This window comes from Mustela nigripes, chromosome 5, assembly GCF_022355385.1.
Source record: "Mustela nigripes isolate SB6536 chromosome 5, MUSNIG.SB6536, whole genome shotgun sequence".
NCBI lineage: Eukaryota > Metazoa > Chordata > Mammalia > Carnivora > Mustelidae > Mustela > Mustela nigripes.
In genome coordinates, this window is record NC_081561.1 from 43,665,980 (window position 1) to 43,686,870 (window position 20,891).

General features: G+C 34.6%; 1 protein-coding gene across 1 annotated transcript in view; it reads left to right on the plus strand.

Moving 5' to 3' along the window:
• Positions 1-20,891, plus strand: part of EYS (eyes shut homolog) — a 1,640,601-nt gene that overhangs the window by 1,118,088 nt on the left and 501,622 nt on the right.

Here is a 20,891-nt window from a genome sequence, read left to right on the forward strand (position 1 = left end):
ATAAACAGTCACACAGTGACTGTCTTTAAGGAGTTTATATTGTAGTATAGTGTAGTAGCGGAGATATTGATGAAATATTAAAGTGAATATATAAATAGGAAGTATGCTTTGGGAAAAAAAACACAAAAGGCTTTGAGAACTTTACATATTTGAATATCATCAGATCGGTTTCCTTCAGTTTGAGGGGGTTGTATATATTAAGAAATTAAAGAAATACTTAGAAGGTAAAAGTATTATTCATTCCCCAATGTTTCACCTTTAGGCTACACATTTAAAATATATTTGTGGCACCTATCAAACAATGGCAGACAGGGTACTTATTTTGTTTGTGTTTTGTTTTTACTCAGATGAAAACTTAATATCTTATGTTATACACAATAGATGGGTTCCAGCAATTTTAATATAAATCAAATACTCACATGTCCTCATGTTTTTATGATTTATTTCTGAATTTTAAAGTTTGCCTCCATTTTTTATTGATTGAAAGTTAGCAACATTCCTAATAATTACTTAGCTCTCAGATTTTTTTTGCTTTCTAGCTTTTCTGTTAAATATCAGTTTGCCACTCATAGTTAAGTGAATAACAAGCAGTCACTAGGTCATAAATCCATTGAAATGGACATAATCCTTTGATAATTCATATAATCATTTGCCAATGTAGCAATTGATAAAATTTTCTCTTTAATTTTATAAAACTAGGACACACTTAACTTTGTAGGAATGAGTATAAAACTGGTGCCTAGGTGGCTCAGTCAGTTGGTTGTTTGCCTTCAGCTTGGGTCATGGTCTCAGGATCCTGGGGATCAAGCCCCACCTCTGGCTCCCTGCTCAATGGGGAGCCTGCTTCCTCACCTCCCTTTGCCACTCCCCCTGCATGTGTGTGCACTCTCTCTCTCTCATGCTTTCTGTCAAATAAATAAATAAAACCTTTAAAAAAAAGAATAAATAAAAAACAAAACTGGAAAATCCCTGTGTAACTACCTCAGTTACCTGCAAGCCAATTCTAAATCTTTTCTTGATCTCTCTTACATAGAAATCCTATTTTATTGACCTCCAATGTCATGAATCTGACTTTCATTTTTGTATTACTGGTTCTCTAAACACTATGTATGACTTAATGCTGCTAATGACATTATACCTCCCTATGATATCCAGCACAGCTGTAGACCTGTGAAAGGCATTTTGCTTGTAATTAGGGTTAGGGCAAGCAGAGACTATTAAGTTTCTCTGAACATTTACTCTGCTTCTCTCATCAACCCTTAATAGCACTTTTTCTCATTTAGGATGACCTCTCTTAAGAGAGGCATTATACTAGATCGGTCTAGAATGCAGTTTTCTAAGCTCAGTTCTGCAAATAATTGTCTGTATGTTACCAGGTAAGGTTTAAAAGTTCCATTCATTAGTCTGATCTGTGAAATCAGAAAAATAACTCTTGCCGCCTAATGTTGTAAAAATGATAAACGTGGACTCTATTCTTTGCTAAAAGCTCAGTGACATTGGCCTTTGTTTCCAAATTTCCTACCATCTCCAGAAAATTGCATCTTCTAGTCCCTCTTCCAGAACCCTCTTCTCCCTCTGCCCATTGCCCTCATTCACAAGTCTGGCTTCTCAGCATTCAGACTGCAGCTTTACTATGACTGCATCCAAGAGGCCTTCCTGGACAAACCAAAATGAAGTGAGCTCCCAACTATGTCTCCCACTCACTGTTTATCTCCATATTTATTTTTATTCTTAACGAGGGCTGACACTGAATATGTTTATTTATGTGTCCAAAGGTTTCTTTTATGATTCTCTTCACCATAATATGTGCTTCTTGTGGGCATGGACTCTGTAGATCTCTTTTACTTCTGTTTCCTCAAGGCCTGCGATAGTAGATGCTAAAAATTTTGCTATATAAAGTATCTTATGATTCAACTGTGATTATTTCTTCCCACAAATTTTTTTAAATTTCATAAGTAACTTTATTTGTGATAATGTAAAATTAAAAAGAAATCTTCATAAACTTGTTCAAATATGGCAAGAATAATGTGAATCAAGAGAAGATAAGTAACATATCTAAGGTCACACAAATAGGTAGTAGTACAACTAAATCTAGTTCTCACACCTTCAATTTCAATCATAATTAACAATTAATAATATTACATATAATAAACTCTCAAAATATAAAAAATATAATGATACAATTTCACATTTGCCTCCATTCAATATGATAATATGGTTAACTAATAAAATAGAAGGACTTTGTAATTATGAATGAAAAGAAAGGAACACTATGTTATGGATTAAGCTTGCACTGAAAGCTAAAAGACCCAGCTTCTAAACATGACACTGTCCCACAAATTTTTATTGTGAATTTATTTTTTTCCAGATTTACTTTACAGAGGGATTCTCAGACTTTTTGGTCTTTGCACTCTTAAAAAGAGTGCTGTTATTGTTGACTGCAAAAGGCTTTCTTTTTAAGTGGAATATATTTATCAGTATTTACCATATTAGAAATAAAAACTAAGGAAGTTTAAATATATTTATTACTTAACTCATAAAACAAAAAGATAAATTCATTACATATTAATATAATTAATTTAAAATAGCATATTTTTATGAAAAATATCTATGCTTATTAAAACATAAAAATGATGAAAAGATTGGCAGTTTCACTTTTCTTGCAAATATATTTATTGTCAGCCTTCATGAAGACATCTGGATACTTACATGTGTTTCTGTATTCAATCTGTACAATAATTATTCTGTGGAAATAATTGAAGAAATTCCGGCCTCATACATATATATTTAGAAATGATAGTGATATTTAATAACCCTTTTAGATAATTAGGAATACTCTTCTTTGATATTGCCCAAAACTTGGTAAGTAATAGATTCTTAAAGGTTAGTTGCAATATGGAATGTGAAACCTGATGACCAATTAACCTGTTATACCCTGTTAAATTAAAATCCATTGTTCTTTTTCATATTTTGATTGGATCTTTTACCCATGCACAATTTTGTACTATTGATTGGAAAATACTGGCTTCTTGAATTATGCAGCTATCAAAAATGTCAACATATATCAATATAAAATATCAAAAAATCCTGTGACTAATATATAATATTAATTAATAATATATAATAATTATTATACTATTTCCTATGTGTGTGTGTGTGTGTGTGTGTGTGTGTGTGTGTGTAACTTTTTTTTTTTGAGAGAGAGAGAGAGAGAGTGGAGAGGGGCAGAGAGAGGAGAGAATCTTGAGCAGGCTCCAGACTCATCACAGAGGCCAATGCGGGGCTCAGTCTCAGAACTCTGAGATTGTAACTGGAGCCAAAACCAAGAGTCAGAGACCCAATTGACTGAGCCACTCAGGTGCCCCTCCTATATATTTTAAATAGTAACCTTTGTTTTTAATAAATAAATAGTATATACCATATAAATAGTATATACCAAATAATATACCAATAGTATATACCAAATAAATAGTATATATCTAAGGCACAAGACTATTATCATATATGGCTTATGTCTTATGCCCAGAGTGTGAAAGACTGATCATTTAGGCTCTGTTGACAGATAGTAATATAGTATGACATCAAGAACAACTAAATTGGTTTTCCATCTCTAGTTTTCTGCCCTGGAGAAGCGCAGAGATATGATCTGATAACACTTTGGCTGGCCTTCTTAAAAACAATAAAACAGGGGCACCTGGGAGGCTCAGTGGGTTAAGCCTCTACCTTTGGCTCAGGTCATGATCTCTGCGTCCTGGGATCAAGGCCAGCATCGGGCTCTCTGCTCAGCAGGGAGTCTGCTTCCCTCTCTCTCTCTGCCTGCCTCTCTACTTGTGATCTCTCTCTATCAAATAAGTAAAATAAAAAATTTTTTAATAAAACATTGAAAAGCAAGGAAATGGACATCTAAAGGGATGATAAATATGATGCAATTACTTATAAGTCAGTTGAAAACAAATGCATGTACTTGTACCTATATGGATAGATCTTGAAACATATCATTGAGTGAGAGAAAAAAAGATAGCTATAGCAACATATCCTTTGTGTGCATTTAAGAATCTGACTTAAATACAAACAACTGACTTAACCTTTATTACACATTCTCATATATCTCCATGTAATATTAAGTAGTTTAGATTATTTTTACCCTGTCTCCTTTAAATAATTACTATTTCTGAAGGAATGTGTTGTATAATGGGGAGAAGAATTCAAACAAAAAGAAATGATTCAGAAACAAAAAAGCATCAGAGATCATTTTCTACTTTTTAATTCTTTATTCACACATCTTCTCAATAGGATATTAGTATCATTAAATCAAACATTATTAGCTTTTAAAAGGGAGTAAGTTATAAAGTATATAGCATGATGTTATAAATTTGTGTTAACAGTCTAGAATCCTACTTTTAAGCAAATATTTGATTTAAATGGTTTATTAGTTAAAGCCTTCAAAACAAAATGTAAAAGCAAAATTTGATTACCCAGAAATGGGAGTCCAAAGTTCATTATTTTATTCATTCAAATAATTTAGTTAAATTAAATCTAAAATTATGTGAGAAATGAGGTAAATTATGTTTCTCTAGTTTTTTAGCCTTTCAGATACTTGTCTATAACAATGCGCTTTGAGATTGATAAACTCTTAGCCTCCTGGAGACATGATTATCATTTACATGTGAAGACCAGATTATGGACAAGAGCTGAAATTATAGTTTAATATTAGTTCTGTATTTGTACATGTGAGACTAAGCGAAGAGGACTTTCTACATGAAACTAAACTTATCACAGATGTAGAAATTCTATTTTAGATATGTCTTGACCTGGCTACCTTTTGTGACTGCCAGTTTAGTGTAATGTTTTTCAGACAGCTAATTTATTCCATGAATTGCTGATTCTCACGACAAGAACAATAGCATAGGAGACCTCCCTTCAGAAAATTTTGTTGGCATCTGCCAGGCTGTATGATAATAGACCATACATTAACAGCTAACAACAACAAGAGTATTAAATAAATAAAATAATAGATACTGTATTTCTGTGTTTTTCATTTTTAAGACAGAGTCTAATAAAACTAAGTTGGCAATTTGATGGATTCATATGTGTTTACATTATTTCTTTTCTCCTGTATATTATTGCTTCACTTCTCTCATTATCGTATTTGGTTCCATTTTTCATTTCTGTTTTCTTCTATGAGTTCATTCCTTATGACTTTCATTATATGTGTCATTGTCTACTTGAAACCTTGCAGGAAATATTCTGTCAACTTAATAATATTTTTAAAATCTTACTATTTGGGGCACCTTTGTGGCTCATTTGGTTAAGCATCTGCCTTCAGCCCAAGTCATGATCCCTGAGATTGAGCCCTTTGCAGGCTTCCTGCTCAGTGGGGATCCTGCATCTCCCTCTTCCTCTGCCCCCCACTTGCTCATGCTCACTCTCTCTTGCACGCTCTCTCTTAAATAAGTAAAATCTTTTTTAAAATTTTTTAAATTATAGATCTTATTATTTATTTTATAATCTTAAAAATATTATTTTTAAATATCTTATAAAATTTTATGTATCTACAGTGTACAAGATGTGATTTAATTTATATATACATAGTGAAATGACTACTGTAGTCAAACTAATTAACGCATCCATATTTTCACATAGTTACCATTTGTTCTAATGGTGAAACCACCTGAAAACTATTCTCATAACAAAATTTCCAGTACTTAGTACAGTATTTTTAACTATGTTCATCGTATTGTATATTAGATCTCTAAACTACATAAATTACATAACTCTAGTCCTACATAAATTCAATTATATACTCTTTAACTAGCATCTCCTCATTACCCTTCACCTACCCAAATCTGGTAACCACCATTCTACTCTCTGCTTCTATGTATTTGACTTTTTAGATTCCACATATAAGGAAAATCATGCAGGTTTTTTTTCCTTCTGCATGTAGCTTATTTCACTTAACATAATATCTTCTGGGTTCATCCATGTTTTCACAAGCAGCAGGATCTCCTTCTTGTTTAAGGCTTAATAATATTCTGTTACTCATATATACTGTAGTTTCTTTATCTGGTCATTCATTGGTGGACACTTAGATTGTTTCTGTATCCTGGGTGCTGTGAATAATGCTTCAGTGAATATGGAAGTGCAGATATCTCTTCAAGTTACTGATATCATTTCCTTTGCATATATAGCCGAAAGGAGGATTGCTGGATCATTTGGTAATTCTATTTTTAGTTTTTTGAACTCCATACTGTGTTCTGTTAGTAGCTTATACCAATTTACATTCCCACCAACAGTGTACAGGGCCTTTTCTTCACATCCCCTCCAAGATTCACTGTCTTTTTCTCCTCCCTCCCGCCCTCTCCCCCCTTTACTTCTTCCATCCTTCTTTCTTCCTTTTTCTTTCTTTCTTCTTTCTTTTCTTTTTCTTTTCTATTTCTTTTCCTTCCTTCCTTCCTTTCTCTCTCTCTCTTTCTCCTTCCTTCTTTCTTTTCCTCTTTCTTTCTTTCTTTCATAGCTATCCTAACTATATGAAGTGACATCTCATTGTGGTTGAAGTATGTGCTTTTCTGATGATTATTGATGTTGAACTTCTTGTCATATATCTGCTGGCCATTTGTATATCTTCTTTGGAAAAAGCCTATTCCTTTGGCCATTTTTATTTCTTTTTTTAAAGATTTTTTTTCTTTATTTATTTGACAGAGATCACAAGTAGTCAGAGAGGCAGGCGGGGGTGGGGGTGGGGGTGGGAAGCAGGCTCCCTGCCGAACAGAGAGCCCAATGTGGCTTGATCCCAGGACCCTGGGATCATGACCTGAGCCAAAGGCAGAGGCTTTAACAAACCACTGAGCCACCCAGGTGCCCCTCTTTGGCCATTTTTCAATTGGATTATCTTTTTGCTATTGAGTCAAGTGAGTTTCTTATATATTTTGAATATTAACCCCTTATCAGATGTATGGTTTATAGATATTTTCTTCCAGTCCATAGGTTGCATTTTTACTTTGTTGATGGTTTTCTTTGATGTTAATGTAGTGCCATTTTTGTATTTTTTTTCTTCTTTTGCCCGAGGTTTCAGCCCCCAAAAAAATCATTACCATAGCCAATATCAAAGAGCTTTTTCCTGTGTTTTCTTCTAGGATTTTTATAGTTTCAGGGTCTTCCATTGAAGTTCTTAAGTTATTTTTTTAAAAGATTTTATTTATTTGACAGAAAGAGACAGTGAGAGAGGGAACACAAGCAGGGGGAGTGAGAGAGGAAGAAGCAGGCTTCCTGCTGAGCAAGGAGCTGGATGTGGGGCTTGATCCTAGGATGCTGGTATCATGGCCTGAGCCAAAGGCAGACACTTACCTACTGAGCCACCCACATGCCCCAGTTTTTAATCCATTTTAAATTTATTTTTATTCATAGTATCAGATAAGAATCCAGTCTCATTCTTTTGCATTTGGATATCAGTTTTCTCAACACTATTTTATTAAACTTTACTTTAAATAGGGGCGCCTATTTAAACAATATTAAATTAAATTAGGGTGCCTGGGTGGTTCAGTTGGTGCATATGCCTTCCACTTGGTTAATGATCCCAGGGTCCTGAAATCAAGCTTCAACATGGGGCTTCTCAGCAAGAAGTCTGCTTGCCCCTCTTTCTCTGTCCCTACTCCTGCTTGTGCTTGCTCTCTCTCTCTCTCCTCTCTTATTTATTTATTTTATAAATAAAAATTTAAATGTAGATTTACATTGAAGATATATTAAATTTTTTAAAAGATGATGGATGAACCATGTCAAAATTTTAATCCTTTCATATTTGAAATTAAGGTTATAGTGGAAACTTTACTTCATAAAGTCATGCTATGGAAGATATTTTAGCTATATTTTAAACAAATTCTGCAGTTCTACATGAAGGAAAATATGGAGATGATATACTTGTATACTTGAAAAATCTGTGAATCTTCTCCAGCAGCTTATTTGCTTCCCGTATGTCAGACATTTTTGTTTGTTTTTGCTTTTAATTTGTATTTATCTTGGAAATTTAAGATAAAAAATATACGTACACACACACATTCACTTGGAAATAGGTCTTTTTTATTTCTGAACTCTTCAATCCCAAACTAATTAATCCTAACAGTTTTTTTTTTAAATTTTTATTTATTCATCAGAGAGAGAGAGGGGAAGAGAGCGAGCACAGGCAGACAGAATGGCAGGCAGAGGCAGAGGGAGAAGCAGGCTCCCTGCTGAGCAAGGAGCCCGATGTGGGACTCGATCCCAGGATGCTGGGATCATGACCTGAGCCGAAGGCAGCTGTCCAACCAACTGAGCCACCCAGGCGTCCCCTAACAGTTTTAATCATAAATAAAATTTAGAAAATGCATAGTTATTATATCAAAATGTACCTGAACATTTTTTTTCTATATAATTTTTTATTTTTTATAAACATATATTTTTATCCCCAGGGGTACAGGTCTGTGAATCACCAGGTTTACACACTTCACAGCACTCACCAAAGCACATACCCTCCCCAATGTCCATAATCCCAGCCCCATCTCCCAAACCCCATCCCCCCAGCGACCCTCAGTTTGATTTGTGAGATTAAGAGTCACTTATGGTTTGTCTCCCTCCCAATCCATCTTCTTTCATTTATTCTTCTCGTACCCACTTAAGCACCCATGTTGCATCACCACTTCCTCATATCAGGGAGATCATATGATAGTTGTCTTTCTCTGCTTGACTTATTTCGCTAAGCATGATACGCTCTAGTTCCATCCATGTTGTCGCAAATGGCAAGATTTCATTTCTTTTGATGGCTGCATAGTATTCCATTGTGTATATATACCACATCTTCTTGATCCATTCATCTGTTGATGGACATCTAGGTTCTTTCCATAGTTTGGCTATTGTGGACATTGCTGCTATAAACATTCTGCTAGAACTTATACAGGAATTCAGTAAAGTGTCAGGATATAAAATCAATGCACAGAAATCAGTTGCATTTCTCTACACCAACAGCAAGACAGAAGAAAAGGAAATTAAGGAGTCAATCCCATTTACAATTGCACCCAAAACCATAAGATACCTAGGAATAAACCTAACCAAAGAGACACAGAATCTATACTCAGAAAACTATAAAGTACTCATGAAAGAAATTGAGGAAGACACAAAGAAATGGAAAAATGTTCCATGCTCCTGGATTGGAAGAATAAATATTGTGAAAATGTCTATGCTACCTAAAGCAATCTACACATTTAATGCAATTCCTATCAAAGTACCATCCATCTTTTTCAAAGAAATGGAACAAATAATTCTAAAATTTATATGGAACCAGAAAAGACCTGGAATAGCCAAAGGGATATTGAAAAAGAAAGCCAACGTTGGTGGCATCACAATTCTAGACTTCAAGCTCTATTACAAAGCTGTCATCATCAAGACAGCATGGTACTGGCACAAAAACAGACACATAGATCAATGGAACAGAATAGAGAGCCCAGAAATAGACCCTCAACTCTATGGTCAACTCATCTTCGACAAAGCAGGAAAGAATGTCCAATGGAAAAAAGACAGCCTCTTCAAAATGGTGCTGGGAAAATTGGACAGCCACATGCAGAAAAATGAAATTGGACCATTTCCTTACACCACACACAAAAATAGACTCAAAATGGATGAAGGACCTCAATGTGCAAAAGGAATCCATCAAAATCCTTGAGGAGAACACAGGCAGCAACCTCTTTGACCTCAGCCGCAGCAACATCTTCCTAGGAACAACGCCAAAGGCAAGGGAAGCAAGGGCAAAAATGAACTATTGGGATTTCATCAAGATCAAAAGCTTTTGCCCAGCAAAGGAAACAGTGAACAAAATCAAAAGACAACTGACAGAATGGGAGAAGATATTTGCAAACGACATATCAGATAAAGGACTAGTGTCCAGAATCTATAAAGAACTTAGCAAACTCAACACCCAAAGAACAAATAATCCAATCAAGAAATGGACAGAGGACATGAACAGACATTTCTGCAAAGAAGACATCCAGATGGCCAACAGACACATGAAAAAGTGCTCCATATCACTCGGCATCAGGGAAATACAAATCAAAACCACAATGCGATATCACCTCACACCAGTCAGAATGGCTAAAATCAACAAGTCAGGAAATGACAGATGCTGGTGAGGATGTGGAGAAAGGGGAACCCTCCTACACTGTTGGTGGGAATGTAAGCTGGTGCAGCCACTCTGGAAAACAGCATGGAGGTTCCTCAAAATCTTGAAAATAGAACTGCCCTATGACCCAGCAATTGCACTATTGGGTATTTACCCTAAAGATACAAACGTAGTGATCCAAAGGGGCATGTGTACCGGAACATTTTTATCATCTCATATTTTTGTGAAATTTTTGATACCTTAAATCTACTTCACAATATTTAAAAATATTTTCTTCTCTAGAATTCCATAGTGTACTTAATTACCTATGTCAGAATCTTATGACTTGGGTATGATAAGATGTCCCTAATCTGTGGTAGATTTATATATTAATAAATGTGGGCAAAAAGAATAGACACATAAATTTCCCAAGGAGTTGTGTCTAAAGATATAGTAGAATAAAACTAATAAATGCATAACTGAAGTCTTCAACAATCTAGGCCTTATATACATTTTTAAAAATTAATGTAATTAATTAAGGTAATTAATTACATATTTGTGGATGTAACATGTATTATTTGGCCATGCCTCAACTATGAGCTAAAGTGACCAGTGTTATGGAATTCTAATTTCCTGATGTATCTGAAAATGACTTGAGTCCAATGTATGTGTCACTTCTGCCATCCCCATGATCACAAGGGAACTTGTGTTTAAATGCAAAGCTTTGTTAAATTCTTTTTACTTACATCTTTCAAGTGAAGTGACACCTTGATGTTACTTAACACTGATTCTAAAGCTTGGAGTAACCAAGGGAAAAACAGTAACTCAGGAACCATGCATTGAATGGCTGTACCACTTACTATCTATGAGACTTAATATATACTCAAAAAAAAAAAATTCTCTTAATGGTATTAAATGCCTAGCACACACTGTATTATTACTAGGTAGCTATTGTTGTCATTGTAATTATTGTTTATCATTTTTTCCCTCAAATGAAAGATTACTATAGTCCCTTTTCCTAAATTTTTCCAAAATTTGAGGGTTGGGGCCAGAGAAGAGGGGTCAGGTATTTCAGAGAATAGCTTAACAATACAAGAATATGAAACATTGAATGTTACTCACCTTTGGTCTTAAAAATCACTCGATGAGTCTCACCTTAGGTATTTCTTAAAGATGTGCTCTTGGCCTCGGTCTCAACATTAAGAGAAGTTATGTGTCCTCCCTAGAATCTGTCCTACCTCATTATTCTAGGAACCCCTAACTGCTCACTCTCTAAAAACTCAATTAATTTTCTTTCTATCATATTAGAGCAATTGACTTTCATAATTTTTTTTTCTTTTCTTTCTTTTCTTTTCTTTTCTTTTTCTTTTTTTTTTTTTTTTTTTTTTTTTTTTTGGTAACTTCTGGACCATGTACTGGGGCATTTATTTTCAAAATAAAATGTCCTACTATAGTATTTCACAAACTAAAAGCAGTTCTTTTCCTAAAAGTAATTTTAAGTATTTTTCTTATTACACAGAGTTCATTACAAAGTATTGTTAATATGCTTCAATTAGAAAAGGATTGCTTCTGCTTTATTATGCAGACAAGAATGAGAGAGCTTAACTGCTAGTTTTTTGGAAGTGGGTTTAAGTTAAGCTGGCATATTTTTATGTCATAGGATTTAATCAAAAATACCAAGTTTCAAAGTTCAGCTCTGCTACTTATTATCAATATAACTTTGGCATAGTTATTTAACCTCTCTGTATTTTGATTTTCTCACCTATAAATTAAGGACAATAATAATGGTATCATAGAGTTGGCATGAGGATTGAATGAAATTGTGTATAAACAATGCACTTAACACAGTGACACAGAGAGTGCTTCCATTTTGGTAAGCATTATATTTAGCCATCTTTACATATGTGTATTTGACCACATTCCTTATCAACTAGAAGAATAGTCATCTAAGAAGAAGAATGTTTTCCATGAGAAGTTCAAATGTACTACCCTCATTTTTTAAAAGAAGTATCTAGTTTTTTTTCCCAATACAAAATAAACAAAATAATACACTAAACTAAATAAAAAGTAAACACAAAGACACTTAAAAGCCAAGTACAAATATGGAATTCATGGGTTTTGTTACACTATAAATTGGGTTTATTTCTATTCCAATTTAACTTTTTTATTTGGCATAAGTTTTTAAACTAAAATATATTTTCATTTCCCTACACTGTAGAAATTTTCCAATATTCTATTCCTGTCTCATTCACATCTTTGTGCATTGCATACTTTCTTGACAATTGAATGATATCAATATTTATATTTTAAAGTCTATTTTAATACTTGGAAAATGAAACATTCAGTAAAAAAGTATTTTTAGTTTTGCAACAAAATTTATGTAGTTGGGTTTACTTGCAGAAATGTAATCATTATCTGTTAGAATTTAACATGAATCTTCTTCAAATGCTACTGTTTGAGGTTCTGGTAATATAAAACACATTTGGTTATTATGAAAAGCAGAAACGTTCATTTGGGAATACAGTATTCACAATAGTGTCCATGATTAATGATGGTTCACAAAAACTATCTCATATGTTCAAAACTGTGGTGAGACTGAGAAGGTGAGACCTCCATGCCCTGAGGCTTCTAGATAGTGTATTATGTTTCAGACATAGTTTATTTTCAGCCCCTGCTTTTGGTATTAATGGATGGCCACCTTCCAAATGCTTGCCATTGCTTTCAGAATTAAAGTTAAATTTTCTACTAGCTTTGCAACAGAACAATTTCTGCACCCTCTCCATTACATAGAATTGCCCTATAGAAACAGTTGAACAGCTAAGTCAAACTTGCTCAATCCCAACTACTCCCTCTTGCATCTAGGTAGGACTGTTGAGCTAATCCTCATCAATGAGATGTGAGTTGAAGGAAAGTATTTGATTTCTGGCATATGACTTTTAGGAAGTGCATCAGTTATCTTTTATTGTCTGAGGAGGACTTGAAAGATTTAACCTGATTGAAGTGTCTAAAGTTTAGAAAAGCTGACTATTTCTAGAACTTCTCCCCCCCCCCCAATAATTAAGAGTATATAATGCTGAGAGAAACACAGTTTCGTTAAGATATATCAGCAAAATATAAGAACTAAGCCATACAGCAAAGATAAATTGAAAAGATGCTCCATTTCCTCCAACCATATTTCTCAGATGACCTCAAGGTGGCTGTCAGTAAGCTGCAAGATAATAGTATAAGAGGAGAACAACAACAACAACAAAAACTTTGACAAGAAAAGAACATTGCATGTTGTTACAAACATGAAACATACTGAATGCAAATAGATCAGAGCTTCCTAATTTTAATGGAAGTATATTGCCAAGGAAACCACAAGCCTGGATTTAAAATAAGCAAAAGCCCCTGTAACTATAAAATAGCTCTTGGTCCCCCTAATTTAGATCAGTATGAAGCACTCTGTGAAGTCTCTGCCTTCCTTAAGGAGCATATATACTGCCCAAAGCTCATTTCTAATAAGACCAGAGAGTCGGGTCAGACACAATAAATGGGGAGGTTGTTTACCAAGAAAATCAGTCTAATAAAGGAACTCTCTATAGTACCAAGGCAGAAGGTATCACAACTGATGACTTAGCTGCTTTTTGTCACTGCTGTATATTCCCATTCTTCACTTTCTGAATGGGCATTTTGTGCAATTATCCTGTTGCTATTCCATCTGTTTATACTGCCTTTACTGTTTATATAAGTATTATTAAGGATGGGAATTAATTTGCATTTGTAGTTCTCTAGACCTTCAAGAAGCCAGATCTAATAGTGGGGACTGGACATCATCCCCAAGTCACTGACTTTGAGTTGGATACAGTGACTAGATGAGATTCTGTGCTCTGTCTTTTGGGAAGGGAAGGGGCTGGGCACAAAAGCCAAGGACATATATGGATATGTAGTGGTCAGAGGAAGAGCCTAAGAGACACAGCTAGCTGTCAATGAAAGTAATGTAGTAATGTAATGTAGTGATGTAGTACTAAAGGCAGCAGCTGAGAGGGACATCCTTTTTCAGCCACCTTGCATCTAGGGCAGGGGTCAGCAAACTGTATCCATAGGCTAAATTCAGCCCACTACCTTGCAAGGCACAGGAACAGAGATTTTTTACATTTTTAAATAGTAGGAAAATTTCTTTAAAAGAATAATATTTTGTGACATTTACAAATTAAGTGAAATCAATTCAAATTAAATGAAAATTACAAATTAAATGAAAATCAAATTTCAGTGTTCATAAATAAAATTTCATTAGAACCTAATCATACCCATTCATTTATATACTTTTTATGGCTGCTTTCAGGCCTGTAACCACAAAGTTGAATAGCTGTCACTGAAGAATTTGGCCCACAAAGCTTAACATATTGTCTGGCTCTTTACAGAAAAAGTTTGTCAATCCTTTCTATACATGGTGCCACATAACTAGTTCTCACCAGTGGAATATGATGAAAATGAATTATGTCACTTGTGACCCAACATATGAGAGATATGTGATTCTTCTGCACCTTCTTTTGCCCCTGTTCTTCCTTTCCTCACTTTCTGCATAGATGCAGGGGACTATAAGATCTACCTAATGGTAGAGTCACAGGATGGAAGGATCCTAAGATCCTCAATCACCACATGGAGAAGTCCTGCCCCTCAATCCACTGAATAGGAGCACCAGCATTAGACTGACAAGTGAGCAAAAATGAATTTTGTAGGCCAATGAAATTCAGTGGTCTATTTGTTACAGCAGTGTAGATTATACAAGCTAATACAGACTAATTTTTATCCTATCTGAAGTGCCAAGATGTTTCTTTTTAGCCTTGCGTGTTATTACTTACCTGATTTGATTGTATTCCTTCACCTTGTGTCTTGCCTACATATTTATTTCTTGATTTTACAATATTTTTAACTCCTTCTGTGCTGTGGGTGTTGAAATAATGAAGAGTTACTGTCCTTAAGAAATTTATAACATATTAAGAGGAAAAACACACTAATAAACAATTATAACAAAACTGGCAATTACATTGATACAAATATTTTCTTGTTTGCCATAAAAGTCACTGTGATTGATGGAAAGATATCACCTTCAAGAAACATTTTGATTACCATTATCAAGCCTCTGTCAAATTTTTGCAGACTTTGGCAGCGTTGCTGCTTACTCACTGGGTATATATATAATTGGTAGCCCCAGAGAATCCTGTGCGCTTATTCAGAGACTATATAAATCAAAAGTCAGGTTTCTGAGAATACTTTTTGGCCCCAGCTGGATCTGACTTCAGATGTGCCCAAGGTTTATCCTTTTAATATTCATTCATTAAATATTATTGACCTCTAAAATGATTAGACCTCTAAAATGATTAGGTATTGAGATAGAAAGATGTACAAAACAGGCCACTTTCAAAGGTGCAGTTTCAAAGGATGGGGCTGGGAGTGGAAAGAGAGAAAATACCCAAATCTAACATATAGCAAGCATAACAGAATCAAAAAAATTTACCTGGTTTCCCTCCAGAGTCTGAAATACTTTCAAATATTGGGGAGAGATAGAGGCTTCCACTTCCATGAGAATCTTTGCCATAGTGAAAAATTGGTGGATAAATATATATTCTACCAGTGTGTTGAGGTACAACAAAATAAAACAAGAGTCACTTTTCTAAAGGATATATAAATGTATAATGGAATTTAGGTTACATGAAAGAAAGTCATCTATCTCAGTTTGGGAAGGGGTAGATATAATTTATAAAAGAAGAAATGCTTGGCCTTGGTAAGAGTAAATTGAGAATAGGGAAAAAGAATTGGGAAAGTATTCTTGATAAAGAGAGATTTGTTTTGTTTTGTTTTTAAATGCCATTATTGGGTTGCTGGAGTATAAAATGCAAGTCAAGAAGTATGAGATCTAAGCCTCAAAATGTAAGCTTGGAGGTGCTGAGAATCAGGAGCATGGTAAGATTGGCATTTGGATGGATCAGCAATCACTCCTTAAAGATTGGAATCTAAAAATGAAGACATAAAACTGGAATTGGGGAGAACAGATAGGATATTTCAATAATCCAAGAAAAAATGGGTACCTAAAACAAGTCAGTGTTGGCAGAAATAGAGAGGATGGATGCATGTTATTTAGAAGGAATGATGACCAGATTTCGCTACTGAGTTTCAAACAGATTAGGGAAGAATACAAGGCAAGAATGGGTCCTAGGATTTTTGATGATGTATAAGGGTAAAGTGGATAACATTGGCAGCTATCACCAATAGAGAAGCAAATTTTGCTGGTATTTCAGCCTGGATTCCTCATGTGCTATTACTTTTTTAAAGAATGCAATTCCCAGGATCACAGGAGAGGGAAAAAGGAGAGTGAAGTAAGACTTATATATGGATGTGTTAGCAAGCTGGATTCTACTTGGCAATAAATCAGACTGATGGTTCTGTCTCACTAGCCTCTCTTAGAGGTCATATAAATGGCTGCCTCTTATGGCAGTCTTTCCAGGGAAGGAAAGGGGAAGGATTTGTTCAGCAGCATCTAGGGTTGAAAGGAGTGACCCAAGTCACTCACCTAGAAGCAGGTGAAGATAAAAGGATCTTAAATTCATACATACAAATGTCTGATATAAATAGCAATACAAAAATTTCCATTTGGGATATGGAGAATTTGAACTCTTTTGTGAATAAACTTTTGACTTCTTATGTAGTCAAAAGCAGATAGACTTATACAGCAGACAGACTTATATATGGTAGTCTGTCACTTAGGATAATATTATGAATTAAAAATGTAAGTTTGGGAATAATAAATACAAAAATAACAAGTAAAACCATAAAGCTGAATAAAGATATCCAAAGAAAATTTGCAGAGTGAGAAGAGCAGTGGCCCAAATGCAAAGATCTGAGTACCATCTACTTCTTTTTACAGTTGTCAGTCTAGGAAGCACCTGAAAAAGATGGCCCTTTGAAAGGTCTTCAACTGTTGTAGATCTTCCTGGAACAGAATTTCATATATCAGTGACATAATGTTCTTTATTAGTGTTTGGTTTACCAAGAATGCTTTATACTTCATCCATCTTATTTAGGGACAGATCAGTTCACTCATTCATTCATTTCCTCAAAAATATGGATTAAAGCTCCTGCTGAGTATTTAGGACTCAGTGCTGAACTTCCCAGGTATGGCCACTGACTCTGTGGGACTTTTCAGTAGTATTACTTCATACCTTCAGTGAAGATTCCAAAAGTTTACTATAAACCCAACTGTGATAAAAAGGTATCTTTCAAATCTATTGTTAACACTGAGATTCATTTTTTAAGATATGGGGGATATTCAAGATTATCATGTTCTATTTAAAATGAGGTCAGATTTCCACTCAAGATACAGAAGTTAATATTTTGAAGATTTATGTGCTTTGCTGGTAGCCATATTGTTTCATGACATCCAAAAAGGGCCAGTCTCTCCACATTGCTCTTTTGCTAACACTGCACATAATGGAATTTCCGAAGGTAATCCTCTTATTACATATCCTCTTGCTAACTATTCTGATGATATACTAGCTATACTGAAATATGATTTAATTTTACTTATTACATTAATTAATTAGAATATACAACATTCAGGGGCACCTGGGTGGCTCAGTGGGTTAAAGCCTCTGCCTTCCACTTTGGTCATGATCCCAGGGTCCTGGGATCGAGCCCCGCATCAGGCTCTCTGCTCAGCAGGGAGCCTGCTTACCCCTCTCTCTCTCTACCTGTCTCTCTGCCTGCTTGTGATCTCTGTCTATCAAATAAATAAAATCTTAAAAAAAAATATATACAACATTCAGTCCTTGTCATTATACCATGTATATCTATCACATTCATTTTCACATTCTAGTAATTATTGCTAAAAGTTTGAAATGCTAAAATTCTAAGCATTAAATATAGCATAGTTTTAATATTTTGTAAAAGCTTTATTTATATGAAAATAAGGAAATATATATAAGTATATCACATGACCATGTTTCTGAACAAATATTTCTGAATGGTACATGGATTATTTTATGACTGATATTAGAGAACATTTGCATAGTCCCTTTTTGCTGTCATTGGAGGAGTAGCTAAAGGCAGTGGTTTAATTAAGGCAAATAAGAATTTAAAAATGTCTGGCTTTTCAGTGTCACTTTTCATGTACATAGTTAGTTTTAACTTCTATTAGATCATTGAGCGTTGACACTAGCTTTTGTTTTTCTAATTACTTAAACATGAAAACAGGGGCGCCTGGGTGGCTCAGTGGGTTAAGCCGCTGCCTTCGGCTCAGGTCATGATCTCAGGGTCCTGGGATCGAGTCCCACATCAGGCTCCCTGCCGAGCAGAGAGCCCGATGTCGTCTCTCTCTCTCTGCCTGCCTCTCAGTGTACTTGTAATTTCTCTCTGTCAAATAAATAAATAAAATCTTTAAAAAAAAAAAAAAAAAACATGAAAACAAAGTTTAAGGCCTTGTTTTCTCTATAAGCTCTTTGTATCTTACCAGTCTTCTAATATTTCTAGGTTTTTCATAGGCAAGACTCCCATTTTGTATCAGATAGTATTAATATAAAGTATAGAAAATTAGAAAAATAAAGAATATTCTAAACATGTAAAAAGAGAAATCATTAACTAAAGATAAACTGATGGAAATATTTCATCAAGGTTGGGCCATATAACTATGAAAGTACTAATAAGTCAAGTGAAGGGTGCTTGGCTGGCTCAGTTGGCAGGGCATGTGACTCTTGATCTTAGAGTTGTGAATTCAAGCCACCTTTTGGGTGTTGAGCTTACTTTAAAAAAAAAAAAAAGGTAAAATGATAAACATATTTAATCTTATTCCCAAAATAATAAAGTGGAAGTAATAAAAATATTACATGTTCTTTTATACTTATATACCTCAAATCATACAGCATGTTAAAGAAAACCTGCCTCAACAGTGTGATGGAAAAGAGGATTTAAGATTCTGTTTTCATTTCAAAAATCCCTTCTTCATATATAACACATTATTCTATTTTGAAGATTCCTCAATATTAAGGCAAAGCGGGGCAACTAAAAGTGGTTCCAGTTTTAACATCACTGCCTTTGTCACATTTAACCACGGTTAAATGACTATCACTATTGGTATCTGTTCTCTGATGCAAAGTATATTTACATGTGACTAATACCATGTTGACTCCAGGAGAAACATTTCCAGTGCTGAAAATTAATACAAAATGAAAATCAGGAACCTTTGTATTAACTATATCATTTCTCCTTTTTAAAATGTGTTAAAATCTTTCAGCATTTAAAGTTTAAACTCCTTCAACTTCTTAACTTCAGGATCATATTCATGCTTTCTGACAGGGCCTGTAATGTTTTCCTTAGTCATTTTCCAATACTCCAGGGTTTGTGTTAGGGCAGTTGTAGAGGTAAGACATCTGAGATGTAGCCAGGTTTAACTGGGATGTATGGGCTATGAATCTAATTGGGAAAGGAAAGTCACATTTGTTCAAATCCCACTATATTGCTAACAGAGCACTACTTTTTTTGCATTGAAATAATGTATGTGGAACATTATTATCTGTCTCTCTTAACAGATGAGAAAAGTGAGGTAAGACAGGTTTAGAAGCCTGTCCAAAAGCATACAGCTGCTAGAAGGTAGAACTAGAATTTCATTCCAGCTTGTGAGTTCCTTCTAATAGACTAGAGATGACAAACTTTGGGTATTTTTTCCCTGGGCAGATTCATCATCCATTTATTCATTTGTCCATTCATTTTGTAAATATACCAGAGCACTCATTATGTGTCAGGTTGTGTTCCAGGCTCTGGGAATACATTGTGAAATAAATGAATTCACATTCATTTAATGTGAATTAAATGAATCACATCACATAACTAATATTCTAGTAGAGAAGATGAGGAATGAACTAATAATTGAATACTTAGAAGGCCTAACGGTTGGAGACAAATTATATGTAAAAGGTGAAATAAAGAATCACAGATTATTGATTCTTCCTTTGCCTATGTAATTAGTTTAGTTAGGGTAAGAAAGGCATCTCTGAAGAGGAAGTGCTTGAGAAAACACATGAAACAAATGAGGGATCTAGCCAAGAAAATATTTTGGTAGTTACATCTCAGGCAAAGAAACCAGCTAGCATGAAGTCCTTAAGTAAGAATGAAGTTGGTATATTCCAGTAATATAAAAACTGTCACTGGAGAAGAAGCAGACAATAAAATGTGTGGTAAATATTAGATCAGATGGTTTCCTAAGGAATTGATAGTCTATATTAAAGACCAAATTTCTTTAAGTGACTGGAAAATAGAGTCTTGAACAGTAAAGAGTCATGATTTTATACATATATACATTAAATATATATATCTGCACACACACAAACGTATAAATGTATGTGATTCTGGCTACTGTGTGGTAACCAGACTATAAAATGAGAGTGAAATTAGGGAAGGTATTTTGGTCACCATGGTGATGATGAAAAATCCATGGATTTGTGATGTTTTTGAAAATGTAGAAGCAATAGACTTGCTGATGGATTGAATGGTAATTGAATAGATTGAAAGAAAGTTTTCTTAGTAATTCAGGAATAAGATGATGATGCCTTGACCTCAGGTGGTGTTCCAGTTAGTATGGCTCAGTTTACCCCCAAGACTTGCTGGTGTGAAACAGTCATTCCTATTTTTAAGAATTGTGTGGGTCAGAAATAACAACAGAATACAACTGGAGTAGCTCATTCCTCCTCACAATATTTAGAAAGAAAGATTTGAAGGCCAGCAGCTGGAGTCATCTATA